General features: G+C 40.6%; 1 protein-coding gene across 3 annotated transcripts in view; it reads right to left on the bottom strand.

Moving 5' to 3' along the window:
* The window catches only part of ILRUN (inflammation and lipid regulator with UBA-like and NBR1-like domains), a 131658-nt gene that overhangs the window by 24823 nt on the left and 79944 nt on the right, over positions 1 to 26891 (bottom strand). The gene's annotated exons all lie outside the window — the stretch shown is intronic.

Raw genomic sequence — 26891 nt, 5'->3', positions numbered from 1 at the left:
AACCATAGAAAGAAATGTTCTTCTATGTGCTAGTTTTAAAAGCTTACTGACAAATGTCTAGTACTTTTGTATTTGTATTGTACGCACTTCTACACCTTTGGTATTTTCAAGTTCAAACCCTGGTGTAAATTCAGCAGAGGTCTATAGTAAAATCCATGAAACCTATTTCTTTCTTTTTTTTTTTTTTTGTAGAGACAGAGTCTCACTTTATGGCCCTCGGTAGAGTGCCGTAGCCTCACACAGCTCACAGTAACCTCCAACTCATGGGCTTAAGCGATTCTCTTGCCTCAGCCTCCCAAGTAGCTGGGACTACAGGCGCCCGCCACAACACCCGGCTATTTTCTGGTTGTTTTGCATTTTGGCCGGGGCCGGGTTTGAACCCACCACCTGGGGCCGGCACCTTACCGACTGAGCCACAGGCGCCGCCCCATGAAACCTATTTCTAAAAGGCTTATCAGCTGATTCTGATTCACAGCCACATTTAGAAATCATTATGCAAGAGAACAATGATCAATGGATAGAAACCTAAAAGCTACTGTTGCCAGAATTCACAGCTTTCTGGTTTTTGCTTTATTTTGCATGAATCTAACCCAGAAAATTCAGGACAGGCATAATTCTTTGCTCAAAAAATGCTTATAATTACTAGAATTGCAACTTATCAATCCCTCCCCAATTTGGGCGTAATTTAAAGTGATGATACGTTATCCAAACTAGGACAAATGAAAATGAAAAATGGAGTTACTAAAAATTATGCCAGGATAGGCTCAGTGCCCTTAGAACACTGGTTATAGTGCCGGCCACATACATGGAGGCTGGTGGGTTTGAACCTGGCCTGGGCCAGCTAAAGAAGGACAACTGCAACAAAAAATAGCCAGGTGTTGTGGTGGATGCCCAGTCTCAGCTATTTGGGAGGCTGAGGCAAGAGAATCGCTTAAGCCCAAGAGTTTAAGGTTGCTGTGAGCTGTGCCATCACAGCACTTTACCAAGGGCAACGTAATGAGGATCTCAAAAAAAAAAAAAAAAAAATTACAGCAGGATAAAGGTGTAAACTGACACTAATCTAGACCAACTGGGAGATAATATCACCCCAGCTATCTTCTCAATCTATATATAATCCAAGGCAACAAGAATTTGATATGTCTCAGACTTCCTAAAATAACTAATTTAACACCAACTTTGCTTTTCTGTAATACAGTCATGTACTGCTTAATGACATAGATATGTTTTTGAGAAATGCATCACTAGGCAATTTCATAATTATCTGAATATCACAGAGTACACTTACATAAATCTAAATGCTATAGCATTTAGGGGCGGCACCTGTGGCTCAGTGAGTAGGGTGCCGGCCCCATATGCCGAGGGTGGCGTGTTCAAACCCAGCCCCGGCCAAACTGCAACCAAAAAATAGCTGGGCGTTGTGGCGGGCGCCTGTAGTCCCAGCTGCTCGGGAGGCTGAGGCAAGAGAATCGCGTAAGCCCAAGAGTTAGAGGTTGCTGTGAGCCATGTGACGCCACAGCACTCTACCGGAGGGCGGTACAATGAGACTCTGTCTCTCAAAAATAAATAAATAAATAAATAAATAAATAAATGCTATAGCATTTAAAGATTTTATTCTAAGCTCTTATCTCGTGTTTGTTTTTTCTCTCTTTCATTCCTTCCTTCCTTTCTTTCTTTCCCTCTCTCTCTTTCTCTCCCCCTCCCTCCTGAGTCAGTGACTGTTCTGGGTGAGTTGTAAATGAGCCAGCCCTTGGATAAGCATAAGCATGTCTTGTTAGAACAGGAACTTGAGGTAGTTGAGTTTAATGGGAAGATGAAAACCAGTTTCTCCATTACTTTTTGTAATGGAAACTGTTTTACTCACCTGTGAGCTCTCTGGCTTGGCCATAACCCTAGTTTTTGGGTTTTTTTCTTGTTGTTTTGTTTTTGGCCGGGGCTGGGTTTGAACCCACCACCTCCAGTATATGGATGGGGCCGGTGCCCTACCCCTTTGAGCCACAGGCGCCGCCCCCATCACCCTAGTTTTATGAGAGAGCTGGTGTTCTAGGGCACTGCATTCATCTCCCTGAGTTGTGAACCTATTAGTTGTTTTCCTCTCAAGTTTGATCAACCTGAGCCAGAGTGAGACGAAGTCTAGGACAGTGCCAGGATGATGGGTCAGAGAAATTACTTCAAGGCTTTAAGTGTACCTCATACACCAAAATACCTCAGACACTAAAAATAGCTGGGCATTGTGGTGGTACCTGTAGTCCTACCTATTTGGGAGGCTGAGGCAAGAGAATTGCTTGAGCCCAAGAGATTGAGGTTGCTGTGAGCTGTGATGCCACAGCATTCTACCAGGAGCAACCAAGTGAGACCCTTGTCTTAAAAAAAACAAAAAAACACACACACACAACAAAAATATTTAAACAGAATAGGTACACTAAAAATATAGTATAAAAGATAAAAAATGGTATACCTATATAGGGCACTTACCATGAATGGAACTTCCAAGACTGAAAGTTGCTCTAGGTGAGTGCGTAAATGGTAAGTACATGTGAAGGCCTAGGATGTTACTGTACACTACTGTTGACATCATAAACATTGTATACTTGGGTTACACTAAAATTATTTTTAAAAGAAAGCAAATGCACTACAATGTTATGATGGCTGCAGTTGTCACTAGGCAATAAAAATTCTTCAGCTCCATTATAATTTTATGGCACCACCAATCACTGACTGAAACATCACGATGAAGTTCATGACTGTATATGGAAACCCTACTACCTCTCTACACTAACATTTTAAGTATTTTTTAAAAAGATACATCATAGGACATTTGGTCATAGTTCAGTTCCTGATTTCCTCAACAGCCAAAGCTAATAGTTCAAATAGCAAAATAAAGAAAGTAGTCATTCCCTTTGATTTTCAGTACTTCAATTCAGAGTAAACAGTGGAGTCTATACTCCTATTAGAAGGTTTCAAAAGGCAAACTACATAAAGGCTAGGGAGGTTTTAAGTATGCGGACCCTGCTAAAAACAAAACAAATGTCTAGACTTCTAAATTAGTGTTGAAAGGAAAAGGGAAATACATATCATCAATTAGCTACCTAGAAATATAGGTAATATATAAGCCTAGAATAAACAAACTTAAAAGGACAGTGAAGGAAACTGAGGAAAACCTTCTTATGCTATGTTTATTCTCAGTTTTAATTTAGGCTCTGTATCAAAAGTTTTTATTTAGGCTCTGTATCAAAAGAAGGAGCTCTAAGAGTACCACATAGCCATAAAAACTCAATTTATGCTTAGAGGTTTGGGACTTCTATGAAGAATTGGTTGTATCCAAACAATTAGAGCCAGATCCTAGTAAGTGGAGATGTAGTGACATCTGCTGTTCACTTCTGGAATTAAAGCTAAAGCCACTCAATACACCAGCATGACTCACGGGAATGGGAATCCATTCCAGACACATTTATCATTAAAGAAAATATAAATCCGCATGTAAACTAGCACCATAAAAGTTAAACCTCTTGATTTAACGCTGTACATGCAATGTGACATTTCACTTAGAAATCTAGGACAGTCCCAGGATGATGGGTCAGAGGAATTACTTCAAGGCTTTAAGTGTACCTCATACACCAATACGATATAAGCCTTAAATAACAATCCAGTTAGGATCAGGGGCTCATGCCTGTAATCCTAGCACTTTGGGGTTTGTTTAGTAGGCCCCAGCCTAGTTTGAACACACCAGCCCTGATGCACAGAGCCGGCACTCTAACCATTGAGCAACCAGCGCCCAGAATCCCAACACTTTAGGAGGCCAAGGCAGGAAGATCACTTGAGGACAGGAGTTGGATACCAGCCTGAGCAACACAGCAGGCCTGTCTCTTCAAAAAATAGAAAAATCAGCTCAGCATGGTGGCGGGTGCCTATGGTCCCAGGTAATGGGAGGCTGAGGCAGGAGGACCACTTGAGCCCAGCCCAGGGTTAGGAGCTATGATGATGCCACTGCATTCTAGCCCGTGTGACAGAGCAAGACCATGTCTCAAAAAACAAAACAAAACAAAAAAAAGTTCATTGTAAGCACATGATAAGTTTAGCATTCTCAGCTACAAGTTATGTTTTACTCTCTTAGCTCAGGAAACTGAATCTTTGAGAAAGTCAGTCTTATGAAAGCTATCAGTAAATAAGACTATTGACATTTCTCCCCCACCCACTTTAAGAACTAAAGTGTCTTTTTTTTTTTTTGTAGAGACAGAGTCTCACTGTACCGCCCTCGGGTAGAGTGCCGTGGCGTCACACGGCTCACAGCAACCTCTAATCTTGGACTTACGTGATTCTCTTGCCTCAGCCTCCCGAGCAGCTGGGACTACAGGTGCCCGCCACAACGCCCGGCTATTTTTCTGTTGCAGTTTGACCGGGGCTGGGTCCGAACCCGCCACCCTCGGCATATGGGGCCGGCGCCCTACTCACTGAGCCACAGGCGCCGGCCATAGTGTCTTTAATATAACTCACTAGAGGTCTTAGACTCAAGCTATCTCACTCTCTTTGCTTTGACTATTGCTCTGAACTGATTTTTACATATCAGTTCATTACATATCAGTAAAAGGTCGGTCATTTAAGAAGCCACTGATTTTTAAATATCAACAATAAATACCAGTTCTGACCCTCCAAAGTTATTACCATGATGGATCATCATGAATGTGCCTTCTACAGTACAATCTCAGCCACATAATTATTACCTCTAGACACTGCACTCCAGAATATGTTCACCCCCTGCATAATACTGTGTATTTTATTTATTTATTTTGAGACAGAGTCTCACTATGTTGCCCTTGGTAGAGTACCATGGCATCACAGCTCACAGCAACCTCAAACTCTCGGGCTTAAGCTATTCTCTTGCCTCAGCCTCCCAAGTAGCTATGGGGGGACTGCTGGGACTACCCCTGTAGTGGAGTGACTACAGGCACCCACAATGCCCGGCTATTTATTTTTGTTGTAGTTGTCATTGTTGTATAGCAGGCCTGGGCTGGATTCAAACCCGCCAGCCCCGGTGTATGTGGCTGGTGTCCTTAGGGCACTGAACTACAGGCTCTGAGCCGGTGTACATTATTATTATTATTATTTTTGCAGTTTTTGGCCAGGGCTAGGTTTGAACCCATCACCTCAATCAAAAGGTAAAGATGGCCTAATATGCTTATTTCATAGAGGCTGACCATTTCAATTCTTGCCAATAATTAATGCCTTAATTACTGAGGTGCGAACAAACTACTACCCAGATATCTTACTATCTCTGATAATAAAACTGTTAACTAGAAGGGACTATCCAATGAAAATGCTTTACTTTCTGGATAAAAAAAAGCTGAGGCTGAGCTGGTGGCTCACACTTGTAGTCCCAACACTTTGGGATGCTGATGCAGGGGCATGGGGACATGTGCCTGCAGTCCCAGCTACTTGGGGTGGAGGGCAGGGTGAGGTAGGAGGATTGACTGAGCCCAGACATTTCAGGTTGTAGTGCACTACAACTGCCTCACTTCACTCCAGCCTGGGTGACAGAGCGAGACTTCATCTCTTTAAAACAAAGTCTAGAGGTAAAAGTAATGGCATGATGGGCCAAGGTCAGACTTTAAATTAGAAGCAGATGGAGAATGCCCAGCTCTTAACGTAGTTTTTTAAATTCACACCTTATTTCTGCCCAACAGAAACTTGGGCACCCGAATACTCTAGGGAACTAAAGCTATATGGTTAAGTCAGTCCCATTTCCCAGGCCATAGTATCTTTACCCATAGACATAAGATCTTTGCCATCAAAAATAAGAAGGGACCAACAGGATATACCAGAAAGTAGCCAAGAAGGTAGAATCAAGGGCCAAGCTAACACAATCAAGGTTTAATAAGCAAACGGGGAATCTGATTATAAAATGTCTGGCCTTAAGGTGATTTTTTCTTTTCTGTGACAGAGTCTCAAGCTGTTGCCCAAGGTAGAGTGCCATAGTGTCGCAGCTCACAGCAATCTCAGACTCTTGGGCTTAAGCAATTCTCTTGACTCAGCCTCTTAAGTAGCTACAGGTGCCCACCACAATGCCCAGCTATTGTTGCAGTTGTCCTTGTTGTTTTAGCAGGCCTGGGCCGGGCTGGAACCCGCCAGCCGTGGTGTATGTGGGTATGTGGCTGGTGTTCTACCCACTGAACTACAGGCACCGCCCAAGGTGATTATTTTTAAAAAGCATTTGAGTGAGAGCTTCAGAGCTAGAAAGTAACAAATATTATCTCATTCAACTTGTCCCTTACTTTTAAAGATATAAACTTCCTTTTGTAGAAATACATAACAAATACTAAAAAGAGAATATAACCTTTCTCTTTCCTTTTTTCCAATAAAAAAATTTTTTTTTAAGATATGGGGTCTCCCAGGCTGTCTCCTGGCCTCAAGTAATCCTCCCACCTTGGCCTTCCAAAGTTCTAAAGGTTATAGGCATGAACCACTTCACCTGGTCTCTTTTTATTTCTTAGGCTTAGACTATCAAAAATGTAAAGTAAAAGGAAAATGATTTATTTAGAGCCCACACCCATAATCTTATACTGACATTAAAAAGATATTTCAGATTATGAGAAGAATGTTAAACAGCTGCATTTATCTAAAAGCTAGGCTGGGCACCTAATAAGTTTAGATGGCCTATATTCCTTGCGCTCTGGAAGGCTGAGGTGGGCAGATTGCTGAAGCTCATGAATTTGAGACCAGTCTGAGCAAAAGCGAGACTCCCATCTCTACTAAAAATGAAAAACTAAGGCAAGAGGATCGCTTGATCCCAAGAGTTTAAGGTTGTTGTAAGCTATGATGCCATGGTACTTTACCCAGGGCAACAAAGTAAAACTCTGTATGAATACATGAATGAATGAATAAATAAATAAACAGTATCACAGGTTAAATCTCATCATAGTAAGCACAAATACAAATCCACAATTTATCCAGTAAAACAGAATTGTTAAAGATCAGTGCAATATTCCCAACTAGTAAATGTGTTTCGTGTAGGCATATAGGTTAACATAACAACTCTGAAAATGCTGTACATGTATACTGGGATTGAACAAGTAAATGGATGATAGGTAAAACAAAGCTTTTCACTGTCAAAGAAGATATTACACATAAGCAAGAGAAGGCAGCACTCTAAATGAACCCTTTAGAGGTGGAGGGCCAGGCCTGGTGGTTTGTACCTGCAATCTCAGCACTTTGGGAGGTCAAGGCAGGACGACTATTTGAGGCCAGGAGTTTAAGCCTTGGTAATACAGCAAGAACCTACCTCTACAAAAGATTTAAAAATTAGCAGGGCATGGTGATGCATGCCTATAATCCTAGCTTCTCAGGAGGCTGAAGCAGGAGGGCTTGACCCCAGGATTTCAAGGTTACAGAAACTATGACTGTACCTCTGCACTCCAGCTGGGTGACAGAGTGAGATCCTGTCTTTAAAAATAAAAACTAGGGGGCGGCGCCTGTGGCTCAGTGAGTAGGATGCCGACCCCATATATTGAGGGTGGTGGGTTCAAACCTGGCCCCTGCAACAAAAAATAGCTGGGCGTTGTGGCAGGCACCTATAGTCCCAGCTACCCAGGAAGCTGAGGCAAGAGAATCACCTGGGCCCAAGAGCTGGAGGTTGCTGTGAGCTGTGATACCACAGTACTCTACCGAGGGTGACAGAATAACACTGTCTCTATTTTTTTATTACAAAAAAAAATAAAAACTAGGCTTGGCAAATGGTGCTGGGTGAACTGACTGGCAACCTGTAAAAGACTGAAACTGGACCCACACCTTTCACCATTAACTAAGATAGACTCTCACTGGATTAAAGATTTAAACTTAAGACATGAAACTATAAAAATACTAGAAGAGGGCGGCGCCTGTGGCTCAGTGAGTATGGTGGGTTCAAACCCGGCCCCGGCCAAATTGCAACAAAAAAATAGCCAGGTGTTGTGGCAGGCGCCTGTAGTCCCAGCTGCTCGGGAGGCTGAGGCAAGAGAATCGCGTAAGCCCAAGAGTTAGAGGTTGCTGTGAGCCGTGTGACGCCACGGCACTCTACTGAGGGTGATAAAGTGAAACTCTGTTTAAAAAAAAAAAAAAAAGAAAGAAAGAAAGAAAAATACTAGAAGAGAGTGCAGGGAAAACCCTTGAAGAAATCGGTCCGGGCGAGTATTTTATGAGGAGGACCCCCCGGGCAATTGAAGCAGCTTCAAAAATACACTACTGGGACCTGATCAAACTAAAAAGCTTCTGCACAGCGAAGAACACAGTAAGTAAAGCAAGCAGACAGCCCTCAGAATGGGAGAAGATATTTACAGGTTATGTCTCTGACAAAGGTTTAATAACCAGAATCCACAGAGAACTCAAACGTATAAGCAAGAAAAGAACAAGTGATCCCATCGCAGGTTGGGCAAGGGACTTGAAGAGAAACTTCTCTGAAGAAGACAGGCGTGTGGCCTACAGATATGAAAAAAAGCTCATCATCTTTAATCATCAGAGAAATGCAAATCAAAACTACTTTGAGATATCATCTAACTCCAGTAAGATTAGCCTATATCACAAAATCCCAAGACCAGAGATGTTGGCGTGGATGTGGAGAAAAGGGAACACTTCTATACTGCTGGTGGGAATGCAAATTAATACATTCCTTTTGGAAAGATGTTTGGAGAACACTTAGAGATCTAAAAATAGACCTGCCATTCAATCCTGTAATTCCTCTACTAGGCATATACCCAGAAGACCAAAAATCACATCATAACAAAGATATTTGTACCAGAATGTTTATTGCAGCCCAATTCATAATTGCTAAGTCATGGAAAAGGCCCAAGTGTCCATCGATCCATGAATGGATTAATAAATTGTGGTATATGTACACCATGGAATATTATGCAGCCTTAAAGAAAGATGGAGACTTTACCTCTTTCATGTTTACATGGATGGAGCTGGAACATATTCTTCTTAGTAGAGTATTTCAAGAATGGAAGAAAAGTATCCAATGTACTCAGCCCTACTATGAAACTAATCTATGACTTTCACATGAAAGCTATAACCCAGTTATAACCCAAGAATAGGGGAAAGGGAGGTGAGGGAGGGGGGAGGTGGGCGGAGGGAAGGTGACTGGTGGGATTACACCTATGGTGTAATACACCTTACAAGGGTATATGTGAAACTTAGTAAATGTAGAATGTAAATGTCTTAACACAATAACTAAGAAAATGCCAGGAAGGCTATGTTAACCAGTGTGATAAAAATGTGTCAAACGGTCTATAAAACCAGTGTATGGTGCCCCATGATCGCATTAATGTACACAGCTATGATTTAATAAAAAAAAAAAAAAAAAAAAACTAGGCTTGGCACCCATAGCGCAGTGTTTACAGTGCCAGCTACATACGCCAAAGTTGGTGGGTTCGAACCCGACCTGGGCCAGCTAAACAACGACAAATGCAACGAAAAATAGCCAGGCGTTGTGGCAGGCACCTGTAGTCCCAGCTACTTGGGAGGCTGAGACAAGAGAATCACTTGAGCCCAGGAGTTTGAGGTTGCTGTGAGCTGTGAAGCCACAGCACTCTACCAAGGGCAACATAGTGAGACTCTGTCTCAAAATAAATAAATAAAATTAAAAACTAGAATAAAATAAACTCTGGGGTACCAGACTAAACTTAGAGATATCAATATAAATTCATGGTTAGTTTAAAACATATGATGAAATCAGAAACAATTATAGATATTTCCATATTCAAAAGTTAGTATGCATAGATCTATTACCTAGCTCTGTTTGCTGAGAAGGCCTTGAAGTAATGACATCCCAGGAACAATGAACATAACAGTGCACACCCAGATCTTGGTTTATAAATACCACTCTCTAATTAAAAAAAGAACTAAGGCTCTTTGGATAAATGGCTGATTCTAAAGATAGGAAATGTAAAACAGAAGATGAACCCGAAGCGTCCTGTGGTATCAGAAAGGAAATGATCAAAGAAAAAAAGGATAAGGGCATAGCACGGGGACATAGGAACCAATCTGGAAGAAATTCTTCTGTCCAATGCTGGAACAATTTGAGCAAAAGAATGAACAACATAGTATTAGATCATAACCCAAAGGATAAAATAAATATAATTCTATAGTGAAATACACAGATGGCTAAATAAATGGGGGAGAAGAGATAAACTTCCTTACAGAGAAATTCCAAACAATATACATAGACACTCTGCCTTCCACGAGGTAGAGCTTAATTCTATACTTCTCTCACATCCTCCTTGAGGGTGGGCTTGACTTAGTGATTTGCTTCCAAAGAATAAAGAAGGGAAAGGGAAAAACAGTAACCTTACAGTAGACAAACCTGGCAAACACGCTACTGACCAAGTCACTTATTATGGTTAATATCACCAGTTATGTTAAACAAATACCAGGTACCAGAAAGGGCATGCTACCTCTGTGGTACCCTTTCCAGATCCCATTACATCAGTCTAATTATGAAGAAAAAATCAGACAATCTCAGATTAGGGGACATTGTAAAGGATACTTGCTAGTATTCCCCCAAACCATCAAGGGTCTTAAGCAACGAAAAGACTGAGATTGTTATAAGTCAGAGGAGAATGGGAATCAAGACAACTAAGTATAAAGTGGTAACCTAGATTGGATTCTGGAATAGAAAGAGGTCATTAGCAGAAAAACTGGTGAAATCCAAATATAATCTGGAGTTAACAGTAATGTACCAATGTTGCTGTCTTCGTTTTAACAAGTATACCATGGTAATACAAGATGCTAACAATGGAAGAAACTGGGTATATATATGAGAACTCTGTATAATCTTTGCAATTTTTCTGTAAATGTAAAATGATTCCAAAATATAAAGTCTACTAAACTAAATTAATAGAGTATTAGAAAATCATTTTTCAGAAATTAAGAAATAAAGTTGCAGCTAGAGCCAATGTAGACTACTTTTTATGGAGTGAATTGACTAGAGAATACTTTGATCTAATAGTTGGCAAAACAAGGTTGCAGCAGGGCAAGGAAGAAGGGATGATCAAGTGCTCAAGTTCTTTCAGGAGTTTCAAAAAGACCATTTCATCAACTGAAAAACACAGGCCACGCCCTACCTGCAGATAACTGCTCCATTTTCCAGTAAAGCAGTAAGGGCCAGTTAACACTCTTAAAACTGGCAGTACAATAGTGACTGTACAACTGAACCAACATCACTTTGATGTGGATGTTCCACTGAGGCTGCCTGAATAATCCCAGAGACTGCCTCTGGCCAGCACAAGATTAAAATAGAAACCAATTAAACCAAGCAATAAACTGCTGTATTAAGAGGTTCCATAGCTAGGTATGGTAGCTCATGCCTATAATCTTAGCACTCTGGAAGGTCAAGAGGAGAATCCCTTGAACTATGGAGATTAAGAACAGCAAGAGTGAGATCCTGTCGCTACTAAAAACAGAAAAAATTAGCTGCAAGTTGTGGGCACCAGTAGTCCCAGCTATTCATGAGGCTGAAGAAGGAGGATCCTTTGCATCCAAGAGTATCAGGTCATTATGAGCTGACACCACAGCACTCTAGCCTGGGCAATAGACTGAGACTGTCTCAAGAAGAAAAAAAAAAAAGAAGTTCCATTTGTTTCTGGACTTCCCAAGGGGAAAAGTAAGAGGAATGGGGAAAGTACCACTTTCAAAAGCAACCACCACTTGTTTTTCTTTTCTTTTTTTTTTTTGCAGTTTTTGGCCAGGGCTGGGTTTGAACCTACTACCTCTGGCATATGAGGCCGGCACGCTACTCCATTGAGCCACAGGTGCCGCCCCCCACCCCTTTTTGAGACAGAGCCTCAAGCTGTCACCCTGGGTAGAGTGCTGTGGCATCACAGCTCACAGCAACCTCCAACTCCTGGGCTCAAGCGATTCTCCTGTCTCTGCCTCCCAAGTAGCTGGGACTACAGGCGCCTGCCACAACGCCTGGCTATTTTACTTTGGTTGCAGCCATCATTGTTTTTTGGCGGGCCTGGGCTGGATTCGAACCTGCCAGCTCAGGTGTATGTGGCTGGCACCTTAGCCGCTTGAGCCACAGGTGCCGAGCCACAACCACCACTTTTCATCCCTGGGAGTTATGAGATGACAAGAATACCCTAGTGTCAGGAAGCACAGCCTGTCATCATGTAGTGGTCATGGAGGCCACTTCTACATTAGGAGGATGTGGATTCAAATCCTTCTGAAGCTCAACCCATCTTCAAAGTAAAATAGGAACCTCACATTTCCCCTGAGGATTAAGAAATAACAGGAGTGTGGCGCAATAAATAGGCTGCAGTCAGCTGCTCAGCTGCATGCTCACATTTCATCTCTGTAGAAAAGCTGGGTATGTATCACCTAACTTGAGTGAAAAGGCTTGAAAGAAGAAAATCTGAGCATCTGCAGGCTAGGGGAACTGACAGAAGGAGATGCAAAGGTCAAAATAAGGACCAGGTCTCGACATCTGTACGTCCCTCTTAAAATTATCACAGTGGCAGTGTGCATATACTACCATGAAAAGAAGGCACTTTCAACTGTCCTTGCATTAATCTGCCTAGTCTCAACTTCTGGTCTGTATTTCTATATTATTTACTCAGCCCAGTAGTCTTGTTCTCATGACACAGGTCCAGGTGCTCACTGTATCTATCAACATACCACCTACCCAAGCACTTAAGGTAGTAGAGACAGGGTCTAGTTCAGTGGTTCTCAACCTTCCTAATGCCGAGAATCTTTATTTATTATTACTATTATTTTTTGTAGAGATAGAGTCTCACTTTATCGCCCGTGGTAGAATGCCCTGGCGTCACAGCTCACAGCAACCTCCAACTCCTGGGCTTAGGTGATTCTCTTGCCTCAGCCTCCCAGTAGCTGGGACTACAGGTGCCCGCCACAACGCCCTGCTATTTTTTTGTTGCAGTTTGGCTGGGGCCGGGTTCGAACCCACCACCCTTGGTCTATGGGGTCAGCGCCCTACCCACTGAGCCGCAGGCGCCGCCTGACTGAGAACCTTTAATATAATTAAAAGGGGTCACAACCCACAGGTTGAGAACCACTGGTCTAGTTCATTAGCTAGCTCAGAGACAACCCTGATTTCTAGAGTTTAGACCCCACAGACGGCAGAGTGACTACTTCGACTCAAACTCTGTTCTTTCCCATTTTCACTCCCCACAGCCTATCTTATCACAAATGTATATTAGAAACTTGTTTCTTAGCCTTTAGTTATTACACCAGGAATTTCCTCTCAAAATGCAAATGCCTAGGCCAGGCATCTGTAGTCCCAGCTGCTTGGGAGGATAAGTCAAGAGGATCACTTGAGCCCAAGAGTTTGAGATTTCTGTGAGCTATGACGCCTGAGCACTATACAGAAGGCAACAAATCAAGACTCTGTCTCAAAACCAAAACAAACAAACAAATGCTCAATATGTTCAAAGAAACAAATTAACCAACACTAACCACATCATTAGAGGAACAAATCAGATTAATCAGTACAAGTTCACAGAGGGGAGAATAGAAGCTTAAGGAAAGGATACTGAAAGAGAAAACAACAAAGAAACAATTACTACTTCACAATTTTCCCCTATTTTAAATATATGAGCTTTTCCCTTAAATGAAGGGAGGGAGGGACAGAGTACAGCAAATATTCAATCACTTATTTGCCTCAAGTTTTAGGAAACAAGAATCCTTGCTCCTCAAATCCAATAAATAAGTACCAGGTAACTGAACATGTAAAACTTGTCCAGGACCAAAATATGAAAATCAGCTCAGAACTAAAAAAAAAAAGGAACCCTCCTGTTACTGAACAAAGGAGTCCAGCTGCTTGTCACAGTCCTGCCAATACTCAGAGATGGTTTATTATCAGAAGGCCAGCTTCTCCAACACTGTTCTGCCCTTCCATTTCCAAAACCACAGTTTTATACATAAAAAATCTTTTGTTTGTTTGTTGAGACAGTCTCACTTACTATGTTGCCCTAGGTAGAGTACTGTGGCATCATAGCTCACAACAACCTCCAACTCTTGGGCTTAAGCGATTCTCTTGCCTCAGCCTCCCAAGTAGCTGGGACTACAGCACCTGCCACAACATCCAGCTATTTTCTTGTTGCAGTTGTGATTGTTGTATAGCTGGCCCTGGGCTGGGTTTGTTATATAGCTGGCCTTGGGCTGGCACGTGGCTGGCGCTGTAACCACTGTGCTAAGGGTGCCAAGCAAAAAAAAAAAAATCAAATTGTTAAGGCAGAAATACATAGTACTGGGATGGGCACGGTGGCTCACACCTATAATCCTAGCACTCTTGGTGGCCAATGCGGGTGAATTGTCTGAGCTCAGGGGTTCGAGACCAGTCTGAGCCAGAGTGAAACCTCATCTCTAAAAATAGCCAGGTGTTGTGGCAGGTACCTGTAGTCTCAGCTACTTGGGAGGCTGAGGCAAGAGAATGACTTGACCCCAAGAGTTTGAGGTTGCTGTGAGCTATGATGCCATGACACTCTACCCAGTGTAATAAAGTGAGACTCTGCCTCAAAAAAAAAAAAAAAAGACGAAGAAGAAGAAATATATAGTACCATAAGTGGCATTAAAAAATTGTTCACTGTGCTGCCCGGTTGCAAGTCAATGCAAGAGTCAATGTTACTAAATGTAATGTCTAATGATTGGGTATGTCCAGTCAGAAGACTATAAAAATGACAGTAAATTAAACGCAGAAATGATCTCCTTACTAACACACTAACTTACAATGCAATGAACTAAAATACAATAGGTTTCATATACAAAATCTAAGAGTTTTTACTGATACCTATAAAAAGAGAGGAAACAAACCAAATATATCTTTAACTTTTCTTCATCATTTATTGGTTTCACTGAAAGCAACTAACTCCTTATTCTAAAAATTGGAAATTAAAGGTAAAGAATTAATCATTCAGGATAGGTGTGGAGGCTCACACCTGGAATCCTAGAACTTTGGGAGGCCAAGGAGGATGGATTGTTTAAGCTCAGGAATTCAAGAGCAGCCTGAGCAAGAGCAAGACCCCATCTCTACTAAAAACAGAAAAACTAACCAGGTATAGTGGTGCACGCCTGTGGTCCCAACCACTCGGTAGGCTAAGGCAAGAGGATTGCTCAAGCCCATAAGTTTGAGGTTGCTGTGAGCTATGGTGCCATAGCACTCTACCTAGCATTACAGAGTGAGACTCTGTCTCAAAATGAAGGAAAAGGAAAGGAAAGAAAAGAAAAAAGAAAAGAGAGAATTAAGCATTCACCCACCCTTTTTTTTGTAGAAACTGCATTTCAAGATAGTAAGTCATTATAGATGAAAAAAAGGTTGCCCCCATCCCCAAATTACAGCTAATAAACATGGAAAAAATAACCACTTTACAAATTCTAATGAAATTATTTAGGCAACAAACATGAGTAGATGAAATCATTATACCAAAGGTTGACTGCTGAAGAGGACCTCTGCAATGGAATCAGGCTATTACCAAATGAACTCTTTGATCAACCTTAGCAGTGCTAAGAGCAGAGGTTCTCAACCTGTGGGTTGCGACCCCTTTGGGGGTCGAACGACCCTTTCGCAGGGGTCACCTAATTCATAACAGCATCAAAGATTATAGTTATGAGGTAACAGAGAAAATAATTTTATGGTTGGGGGTCACCACAACACGAGGAACTGTATTAAAGGGTCTCAGCATTAGGAAGGTTGAGAACCGCTGGCTAAGAGCTAAATAATTTTGAATACTGAGAACAATTTTGAAAAAGAAAACAAACTTATTTATTCCTGATGATAAAACTTATTATAAATAATGCTGCAGTAATCAAAATAATATGGAACTAGCAGAAAGATAGACATAGAAGGCAATGAAATATAACAAAGCACCACAAACAAACCTTCATGCATAGGGTCAAATAATTTCAAAAAGAGTGCCAAGACCATCAAATAAGGAAACAATAGTCTTCAAAAAAAAATGACACTGGGAAATGTGAACATCCTCACATGAAAGAATTAAGTTGGACACTTATTTCACACCATACGCAAAAATGAATGCAAAATGGTTCAAAGATTTAAACATAAGAGCAAAAGCTATAAAACTCATAGGATAAAAATGTAGGAAAAGTTTCATGACACTGGACTTGGCAATCATTTCTTGGATATTACACAAAAAGCAAAAAAAATTTAAAAATATCTAAAAAATTAAAAACTGTGCATCAAATGACACAACCAACAGAATGAAAAGTAATCCCTGGACTGAGAGAAAATATTTGCAAATCATGTATCTCATAAAGGGTTACTACCCAGAATGTATAAAGAATTTTTACATTTCCCTAACAACCCCCCTCCCCAAATAACCTGATTAAAAAATGGGCAAAGGAGGCCGGACATGGTGGCTTACACCTATATTCCTAGCACTTGGAATGCCAAGGCAGGTGGATTGCCTGAGCTCCTGGGTTCAAGACCAGCCTGAGCCAGAGCGAGACCTTGTCTCTGAAAATAGCCAAGGGCTGTGGCAGGTGCCTGGAGTCCCAGCTACTGGGGAGGCTGAGGCAAGAGAATCGCTTGAGCACAAGAGTTTGAAATTGCTGTGAGCTACGACGCCATGGCACTCTATGGAGGGCAACAAAGTGAGACTCTGTCTCAAAAAAAAAAAAAAAATGGGCAAAGGACTTGAAAAGACTTTTCTGCAAAGATACACAAATAGCCAATAAGCATGTAATACTTGATCATTAATCAAACTACAATGAGGTACCATTTCACACTCATTAGGATGGAGACTATCTAAACTCAGAAAATATCAAATGTTGGTGAGAATGTAGAAAAATTATAATCTTTGTTCCCTGTTGGGAACAATGTAAAATTATACAGCTGTTAACGGAATGTAGTATGTTTCCTCAAAAAATTAAAAACAAAATTGACATGTGATTCAACAATTCCATTACTAGGTATACAGCCAAAAGAACAGAAAGTAGGGTCTCAAAGAGATACTTGTATATCCACATTCATAGCAGTATTACTTATAAAAGCCAAAAGGTCAAAGCAACTCAAGTCTCCATCAATGGGTGAAAAGATAAACAAAATGTAGCACATTGGCTTGGCGCCCATAGCATAGTGGTTAGGGTTCCAGCCACATACACCCAGGCTGGTGGGTTTGAACCTGGCCTGGGTCAGCTAAACAACAATGATAAATGCAACAAAAAATAGCTAGGCATTGTGGCGGGCACCTATAGTCCCAGCTACTTGGGAGGCTAAGGCAAGAGAATCGCTTAAGCCCAAGAGTTTGAGGTTGCTGTGAGCTGTGACACCATGACACTCTACTGAGGACAACATAGTGAGACTCTGTCTCAAAAATAATTTTTAAAAAAGTACATAAAATAGAATATTATTCAGCTGTAAAAAGGAAAGGAATTCTGATACATGCTATAATATAAAAACCATGAGGACATTATGTTAAATGAAGTAAGCCAGTTACAAAAGGACAAATATTATACAAGTCCACTTATATGAGGTACACAAAGTAGTTAAAATCACAGAGTAGAATGGGGGTTTTCAGGGGTTGGGGGAAGAGGGATTGGGAAGTTATAGATTAATGTGTACAGAGTTTTAGTTTTACAAGATGAAAAGCATTCCAGAGGGGGGATAGTGGTGATGCTTGCACAATAATATGAATATACTTAGCTCACGTCTGTAATCCTAGCACTCTGTGAGGCCAAGGTGGGTGAACTGCTTCAGCTCAGGAGTCTGAGACCAGCCTGAGCAAGAGCAAGACCTGTCTCTAAAAATAGCTGGGCATTGTGGTGGGCATACCTGTAATCCCAGCTACTCGGGAGGCTGAGGCAAGAGAATCACTTGAGCCCAAGAGTTTGAGATTACTGTGAACTGTGACACAATGGCACTCTACCCAGGGTGAAAAAATGAGACTGTCTCAAAAAAAAAAAATCTTTTTTAAGATGATAAATTTTATGTGTATTTCATCACAATTATTTAAAACAAAACCACCTGAGGCCTGATGACTTTGTTACCTGTTGAAGGCCAATGAATAATTTATTATATGGTAGATTTAGAACCAGAAGTCAGACCTTTTTATTCCTGGTACAGTGCTTACCAATGATACCCTGGAAAACTCCCACCCCATCCCTGTTCAGGGTCAAGTATTCCACCAACCAGGAGATAAGTTTTAGGGAAGCAATTTTTCCTGGCAGAAAAGATGGAAATATTAACATAACAATTTTAACTTCTATATCCAACTAGTAACTAGTAAAGCATAGTCTGAGTGGATGATAGCATAAATGCAAAAAAAGTAATATATAGCATAAAACTACACTTAAGAACTTAAATTATTAATTTAAATTGTAAAGTATAATTAGGTTAAAGTATAATTTGATAGCTACAGCACATTAACAACCAAATCTATGCAACTGGCATAAAATAACACAAATTAAAAACTGTCATTATGGGCGGCACCTGTGGCTCAGTCGGTAAGGCGCCGGCCCCATATACCAAGGGTGACGGGTTCAAACCCGGCCCCGGCCAAACTGCAACCAAAAAATAGCCGGGCGTTGTGGCGGGCGCCTGTAGTCCCAGCTACTCGGGAGGCTGAGGCAAGAGAATCGCTTAAGCCCAGGAGTTGGAGGTTGCTGTGAGCTGTGGAGGCCATAGCACTCTACCGAGGGCCATAAAATGAAACTCTGTCTCTACAAAAAAAAAAAAAACAAAAAACTGTCATTTTAACAATCATTTTTGCATTAATATTGAAAACCTCAGAAATGTAACAGTGCTTAAAAGACTTACATTTAAATATTGTCCATTTCATATGCAAATAGAAAAAAAGGCTCTACCTACAGCACTTCTGCTGAATTTCTCAACTGTGTCACTGGGACATACTTCATACATCTTTTGGTTATTTGCAGTATCTACATCAAAGGGCAATTTGAAACAATATATTCATGCAGAAGTACTTCCAAGTAAGTATTTAGTTCAATAACCAGAAAGTCAAATTCTGGACTCCCAACTAATTTACCAAATTCAACTTTGAATGCCTTCATTAAAAGAACAAACAAAGAAGGAACTAACTCAGGCGTCCTCAAACTTTTTAAACAGAGGGCCAATTCACTGTCCTTCAGACTGTCGGAGGGCTGGACTATAGTTAAAAAAAAAAAAACTATGAACAAATTCCTATGCACACTGCACATATCTTATTTTGAAGTAAAAAACAAAACGAGAACAAATACAATTCACACCACTTCATGTGGCCTGCGGGCTGCAGTTTGAGGATGCCTGAACTAACTCATTCCCCTGTAAGACATCCTCCCAAGGTAAGGTTTAACATCTACAGAGCTAATGTATTTGTTTTGAATAATTAAATGCAAAATGACAAGATATAAGCCTCAATTGTCTTTTTAAAGAAACCGAAACCCTATCTTGTCTGGACATAATTATGAATAAAACATGTAAAACATTATTGCTGATGGTTATTATTTACTCTTGGTGAAAGGGTGTGCTTCCTAGAGATCTTAGATAGTACACCCTTCACTCTGCTTCCCCTTCCTCTTCTTCCTAAGAGATGGGCTTTGTCTCTCGCTTCAGGGAAACTGCATCCATTCAGCATCACAATCCTAGTTAGACCAATTCAATAACTAGCAGAACAAATAAAATAATAAGCCCTCCCTATCAACATTCTCTCCAAAGAGAACTACATTAGTTCCTCAGTCATCAATTCACTTAAGTTAGAATCAAGACAGCAACAAAGCAAAATTTCCTAAATGTCCCCCTCTCCTTCTTCCTATTTCTTCTTTACTGTCTTCATTTCTTTGGTCTTTTGCATCTTTGCCAAGAATACTTCTCATTTCCACCACGAGCCCTTAACAGGTCAAAATATTTTCCTGGCTTAAAATGTCAGCACAGAAGTTTGGGGGCATAATTCAGCATTAGACTGAAGGAGATCTAGCAATACCTCATATAGGGGTTCTTAGGACTCCTATGGCCATCTGGAAGTCTCTATCCTGCAAAAGGGGGTCAGTCTCACCACCCACTCACATATGATGCATATGATGTACAAAGCATACAGATGCTTTCTTGATCACATATGATGATGAAGGTTGTGTACCTTGAACCATTATAGTTACTTGAGTCTCAGCCAGATGACAAGTAGGTACAAATCTTCCTCAAACAGTATTATGATCACCAATCTATCTCCCACTCTTTCCCACACAGAATTCCCATTCATGCCCATGTGCACTAGTCACACTTAAAGTTTATGCTTCCATCCACCATCCTTCAGTTTAGCAATGAAGTACCTTCTCCCTATGAGCAATGTGAATACAATTTAGTTAGATGCTTGGTATCTGAACTCTGAACCCTAACCCTTATCTATACTGTGTATCATCCACTGCTGAAAAGTGACCACCAAGTGTCCTGCACCTATACCCCCGGCGGCCAAAAGTGGGTACCAACTCTGCCCTTGCTGGCCCACTACACGCATCCATGTTCCGTGCAGTCCCCAGTGGAAGTGAGGCATGAGTTATGTCTACCTCATTATCAGAGTTTTGTTAGAATACTGAAGAAAATGGGGGGAAGGTGAATTCTCAACAATGCAATGACAGGAGGCTAAATTACTCAGGGGTCAAAAAGTTACAGTGACACTGACTTGTCTGTTGCCACTGAGACTCGCTGCAATTCTGATTCAGCTATGCCTGACCTCTCTTATGAAGAAATCCTTTCTTAGACATTACATGAATTTACACCTCACTTTTTTCCCTTTCTCTCTCTCCCAAATGCATTCTAAAGAAACAGTGTAATTATTCTTAGAAAACAAACATCATTTTTTAAATGCAAATTCAGGCACAATAAAGAAAAACAATTTTTAAAGAAAAAAAGATTCAATTTAGTTAAATGACTGTATATTTAGGAAAGTTCTTCCAGTCCATTCTACCTACGTTGTTTTTTTTCTTTTCTTTTTTTTTTGAGACAGAGTCTTAAGCTGTCGCCCTGGATAGAGTGATGTGGCGTCACAGCTCACAGCAACCTCAAACTCTTGGGCTTAAGCAATTCTCTTGCCTCAGCCTCCCAAGTAGTTGGGACTACAGGAGCCCACCACAATGCCTGGCTATTTTTGTTGTTGCAGTTGTCATTGTTATCAGCAGGCCTGGGCCGGGTTCGAACCCACAAACCCACCAGCCGGTGTATGTGGCTGGCACCCTAACCATGAACTACAGGCGCCGAGCCTAGGTTGTTATTTCTTAATTTTTATTACTTTTTCTCACTGAGAAAAAATTAACAGATTTTATTTTATTTTTATATCCATTTTAGGTTCCAGCAAAATCAACAGGAAGGTACAGAGATCCCCAGAGACTTCCTTCTCCCACATATGTACAATCTTCCCCCAGTATCAACGCATCACACCATAGTGGTACATTTGTTACAATCAATTAACCAACACTGATACACCATTATCACCCAATATCCATAGTTTATGTCAGTTTACTCTTGGTGTTGTACCTTTCTATGGGTTTGGACAAATGTATGATATCAACCATTGCATTCTCTATATTTGGGCCTATTCATCCCTCCCTGCCCCGAGCCCTAGCAACTAGTAAGCTTTTTGTCTTTTCCAGAATGTCATATAGTTGGAATCATACAGTACAGTCTTTTCAGATCAGTTCTTTCATGTATGAGTATGCATTTAAGGTTCTTCTATGTCTCTTCATGACTTACTGGCTCATTTATTTTTAGGCCAAATAATATTCTGTTGTGCCACAGTTTACTTGTCTACTCACCTGCTAGTGAAGAGAATTTTAATTGCTTTCAAGTTTTGGCAATCATGAATAAAACTGCTGTTAACACTGGTAATGTGGGTATTTTTTAAGAGAGCATGTTTTCAAATCATTTGGGTAAACAAACACCAAGGACCATAACTGCTGAACTGTATAGTAAGAGTATGTTTGGTTTTTTATGAAACAGTCTTTCAAACTGTCTTCCAAAGTGGCTACAACATTTTGCATTCCCTCTAGCAGGAAATAAGAGTTCCTGTTGCTCTAATTCTTGTTAGCATTTGGTGCTGTCCGGTTTTGACCACTCTAACGTTAGAGTATGCAGTGGTATCACAGTTTTAATTTGCATTTTTTGCATATGGAAAGATGTATCTTCTTCAGTGAGATGTCTGTTCAGGTCTCTGACCCATTTTTATTTTATTTTTTTTGTAGAGACAGAGTCTCACTGTACCGCCCTCGGGTAGAGTGCCGTGGCGTCACGCGGCTCACAGAAACCTCTAACTCTTGGGCTTACACTATTCTCTTGCCTCAGCCTCCCAAGCAGCTGGGACTACAGGTGCCCGCCACAACGCCCGGCTATTTTCTGACCCACTTTTAACCGTTTTTTTTTTTTTTGTTTGTTTGTTTTTTGAGACAGAGTCTCACTTTACTGCTCTCAGTAGAGTGCTGTAGTGTCACAGCTCACAGCAATCTCCAACTCATGGGTTTAGGCGATTCTCTTGCCTCAGCCTCCCGAGTAGCTGGGACTACAGGCACCCGCCACTAATGCCTGGCTATTTTTTTGTTGCATTTTGGCTGGGGCCGGGTTTGAACCCACCATCTTCAGTATATGGGGCTGGCGCCCCACCCACTGAGCCACAGGCACCACCCAACTGTTTTTTTTTTTTTTTTTTTTTAACTAAGGCTTTTTTATGTTTAATGTTCCAATTTGTTCAAACACAAAAATCATCTCCTTTTTGTCTTCATTTTCTATAAATTTTTGTTTAGACAGAAATGCTTCTTTCTATGCTCGCAGCTTCCAAGTAACTATAGAATGGTAAGAACTACAGCAGTTAATGAATATTCATATCAAAGAGATATTTATAAGTGGGTTGTTTTCTTATCACTGAGATTTAAGAGTTTTTGTTAACTTTGGGTAACAATCTTTTACCAGATGTGTCCTTTGCGAATACTTTCTCCCAGTCTAGGGCTTACCTTCTCACTCTTTTAACAGTGTCTCTCAGAGCAGAAATTTGTGAAAGGTACAAGGTCTATGCCCAGATTCATTTTTTTTTGTTGTTGTTGTTGAGACAGGGTCCTACCCTATGCCCCTGAGCAGAGTGCAGTGGGCGTGGTAGCTCACCACAACCTCAGACTCGGGCTGCGGGCACCCCTCTGTCTCAGCCTCCGGAAGCCGCTGGGATTACAGGCGCTCGCTGCGGCGCCCGGCTGGGTTTTTCCATTTTTTTCATGAGTCGGGGTCTCACTGTCGCTCAGGTGAGTCTCGAACTCCTGAGCTCAAGCGATTCTCCCTCCTCAGCCTCCCACAGTGCTGGGATTACAGGCGTGAGCCTTCATGTGGATGTCAAGTTGTTCTAGCACCATTTGTTGAGAAGAGTATCTTTTTCCTAGTGTACTTCTTTTTCTTTTTTTTTTTTTTTTTTGTAGAGACAGAGTCTCACTTTATGGCCCTTGGTAGAGTGCCATGGCCTCACACAGCTCACAGCAACCTCCAACTCCTGGGCTTAAGTGATTCTCTTGCCTCAGCCTCCCGAGTAGCTGGGATTTTTTTCTTTTTTTTTAGAGACAGGGTCTTGCTGTCACCCTGGCTAGAGTATAGCAGCAAGGTCATAATTCACTGCAATCTCTAACTCCTGGGCTAAAGTGATCCTCCTACCTCAGTCTCTAGAGTAGCTGGAACCACAGGTATGCCCCACCACACCCAGCTAATCTTCTGCTCTTTTATCAGTGATAAGTTGACTGTATTTCTGCAGCTCATTTCTGGGCCACTGTGTCCCACTGTCTATTCTTTTGCCAATACCACACTATCTTAGTTACTATAAGTTTATAATAAGCCTTTAAGTCAAGTAATGTTCAGTAACCTTTTTTCTTCTTTTTCAACATTATGTTGGCTATTCTGGTTCTTTGACCTTTCCAAATAAACTTATTTCACTTAGTATAACTTCAAAGTTCATCCATGCTGTAGTTTATTGCAAAATGTCCTTCCTTTTTAAGACTGAATGGTATCCCATTGTATGTATATAACATATTTTACTTATTTAATCATCCATCACTTGACACTTAGGCTGCATCTGTAATTTTGCTACTGTGAATAATACTATGAACATGGTTGTACAAATACTGTATCTTCAGACTTTGCTTTCAATTCCTTTTACCCCGTTTTTACTGTGTCACCCTCAGTAGAGTGACATCGCTTCACAGCTCACAGGAACCTCAAACTCTGGGCTTAAGCGATTCTCTTGCCTCAGCCTCCCAAATAGGTGGGACTACAGAAGTCTGCCACAATACCCAGCTATTTTTTGTTGTTGTTGTTGCAGTTGTCATTATTGTTCAGCTGCCCCAGGCTGGGTTCGAACCCTCCAGCCTCAGTGCATGTGGCTGGCGCTGTAACCACTGTGCATTAGGCTCCGAGCCCTTTTACTGTTTTTGATTGGTATTAGCATGGTAATGTCTTTCTCTAACCATTTATTTATTTTTTTTTTTTTTGCAGTTTTTGGCCAGGGCTGTGTTTGAACCCACCACCTCCGGCATATGGGGCCGGCTCCCTACTCCCTTGAGCCACAGGTGCCGCCCACCATTTATTTATTTTTATTTTTTAAATGTTTTTTTTTTGGGGGGGGGTATTTTTTTAATTGTTTTTTATTAAATCATAACTTTGTACATTGACATTTTTTTTTAAACCTATATTTGTCCTTATATTTAAGGTGGGTTTCTTATAGACAGCATATAGTTACATATTGTTTTTTGGATCCAATCTGACATTATTTTTTAATTACTATATTTGGATTACTGATATTTGAAGTGATTATTGATACAGTTAATAACATCTATCACATTTTAAAGTTTTCTAATTGTTGCCATTGTTCTTTGTTTTAATTTTTGTCTTTCACTCTTTTCTCACCTTTTGTGGTTTTAATTGAGCATTTTATATAATCTCACTTTTTCTCTTTTCTTAGCATATCAATTATACTACTTTTTAAAGCTTTTTTAAGCAATTGTCCTAGAGTTTGTGATATACATTTACAACTAATCCTAGTCCACCATCAATAATACTATACCATTTCAAATTTGTTATATGAATACCTTCTAATTAGCAAAATGTTCCTAATTCTCCCTCTCATCCCTTGTATTGTTGCTGTCACTCACTTCACATATACATAAACATATATATAATATGAACATACATAACTGAATTTGTTACTATTATTATTTTAAATACACTGTTATCCATTGGATCAATAAGAAATAAAAAAAAAAAACACTAAAGTTTTGCTAAGGTTTCCACTACAGATACAAGAAAAAAAGCATCCTCACACTTTCTGCTTGTGGCAGCCAGGACTGAGCAGAGGAATATAGGGGAAACATATGAAAACAGAATTATGCAACTCAGAAATTACATTATAAACGGTAAAAATCCTGTTGTACTCCAAAGAAAAATGTGAAATTTGAATTTATGTAAGATGAGTAGGGAAATACCTCCTACAACACTCACCTGGTTGATTACACATGTAAAAGCTCAAAGGTTAAAACTAATTAAAAGCAAGACCCTGACTCTTCTGTCCACTAGAAAAAGAAAAGTTTTCTGGGTGGTCAAGGTGAGAGGATTGCGCTCGAGGTCAGGAGTTTGAGATCAGTCTGATTAAAAGCAACACCCTGTCTCTACCAAAAGTAGAAAAAATTAGCCAGGCAGTGACTCTTGCCTATAGTCTCAGCTACTAGGGAAGCTGAGTCAGAAGGATCACTTGAGCCCAGGAGTTAGAAGTTGTGGTGAGCTGTGATAACACCAACATACTACCCAGGTGAGAGAGTGGGACTCTGTCAAGGGGGGATCAGGAGAGTAGGGGATCAGGAGGGAAGGGGAAGGAAGGGAAGAGGATCAAGAGGGGAGGGAAATAAGGTTTTAGTTTTACCTTCTACCTTCATTTATTCATTCTCCAATGTTCTTCCTTTTGTAAATTTCTTTTCTTTTTTTTTTTTTTAGTCAGGGTCTCATTCTGTCACCTGGGCTAGAGTGCAATAGTCATCATAGCTCACAGCAACCTCGAAGTCCTGGAGCTTAAGTGATCCTCCTGCCTCAGACTCCAGGAGCATGCCACCTCACATTTCTTATTTTTCTTTTACTTTTTTTTTTTATAGAGACAGGGTCTTGCTCTTGCTCAGGCTGGTCTCAAACACCTGAACTCAAGAAATTCTCCCACTTTGGCCTCTCAGAGGGTTAGGATTACAGGCATGAGCCACTGTGCCTGGCCTGTAAAATTTTTTTAGGCAATTTTTGTAAGGCAGGTCTGCTGGCAACCAATTCTCTCAGTTTTTGTTTATCTCAGAAAGTCTGTATTGTATGTATTCATCTGTTTTTTAAGTGTAATTTCATATAATATAGAATTCTAGGTCAGGTATGTTTTCTCTCAACCTTTTAAATATTTCACTCCACTCTTGTCTTGATTACATAGTTTTTGAGGAAAAGTCAGGCATAGTTCTTATTTTTCCCCCTCTATAGGTAAGATATTTTTCCACTTTGGCTTTTTTCAATATATTTTTTTTATATTTTCTGCAGTTTCAACATGATATGCTTGGTATAGTTTTTTTGGCCATTATCCTGCTTGGTGTTCTCTGAGCTTCCTAAGATCTGTGATTTGGTGTCTGACATGAATTTGGAGAAATTCTTACTCATTATTGTTTCAAATATTCTTTCTATTCCTTTCTCTATTCTTCTTCTATTATTTCCATTAAGTGTGTGTTTCACTTTTTGCAGTTGTCCCACAGTTCTTCAATAAGGTAGTCCCTCCCACCTTATCTATGGGCAATACATTCTAAGACACCCCCCTGTGGATGTCTGAAAGCATGGAAATAGTACTGAACCTTATATATACTTTTTTCCTATACATACATACCTATGATAAAGTTTACCTTAGAAATTAGGCACAATAAGAGTTAAACAA

The sequence above is a fragment of the Nycticebus coucang genome, chromosome 9 (assembly GCF_027406575.1).
Source record: "Nycticebus coucang isolate mNycCou1 chromosome 9, mNycCou1.pri, whole genome shotgun sequence".
Taxonomy (NCBI): domain Eukaryota; kingdom Metazoa; phylum Chordata; class Mammalia; order Primates; family Lorisidae; genus Nycticebus; species Nycticebus coucang.
This window is presented reverse-complemented; position numbering and strand designations above follow the sequence as displayed.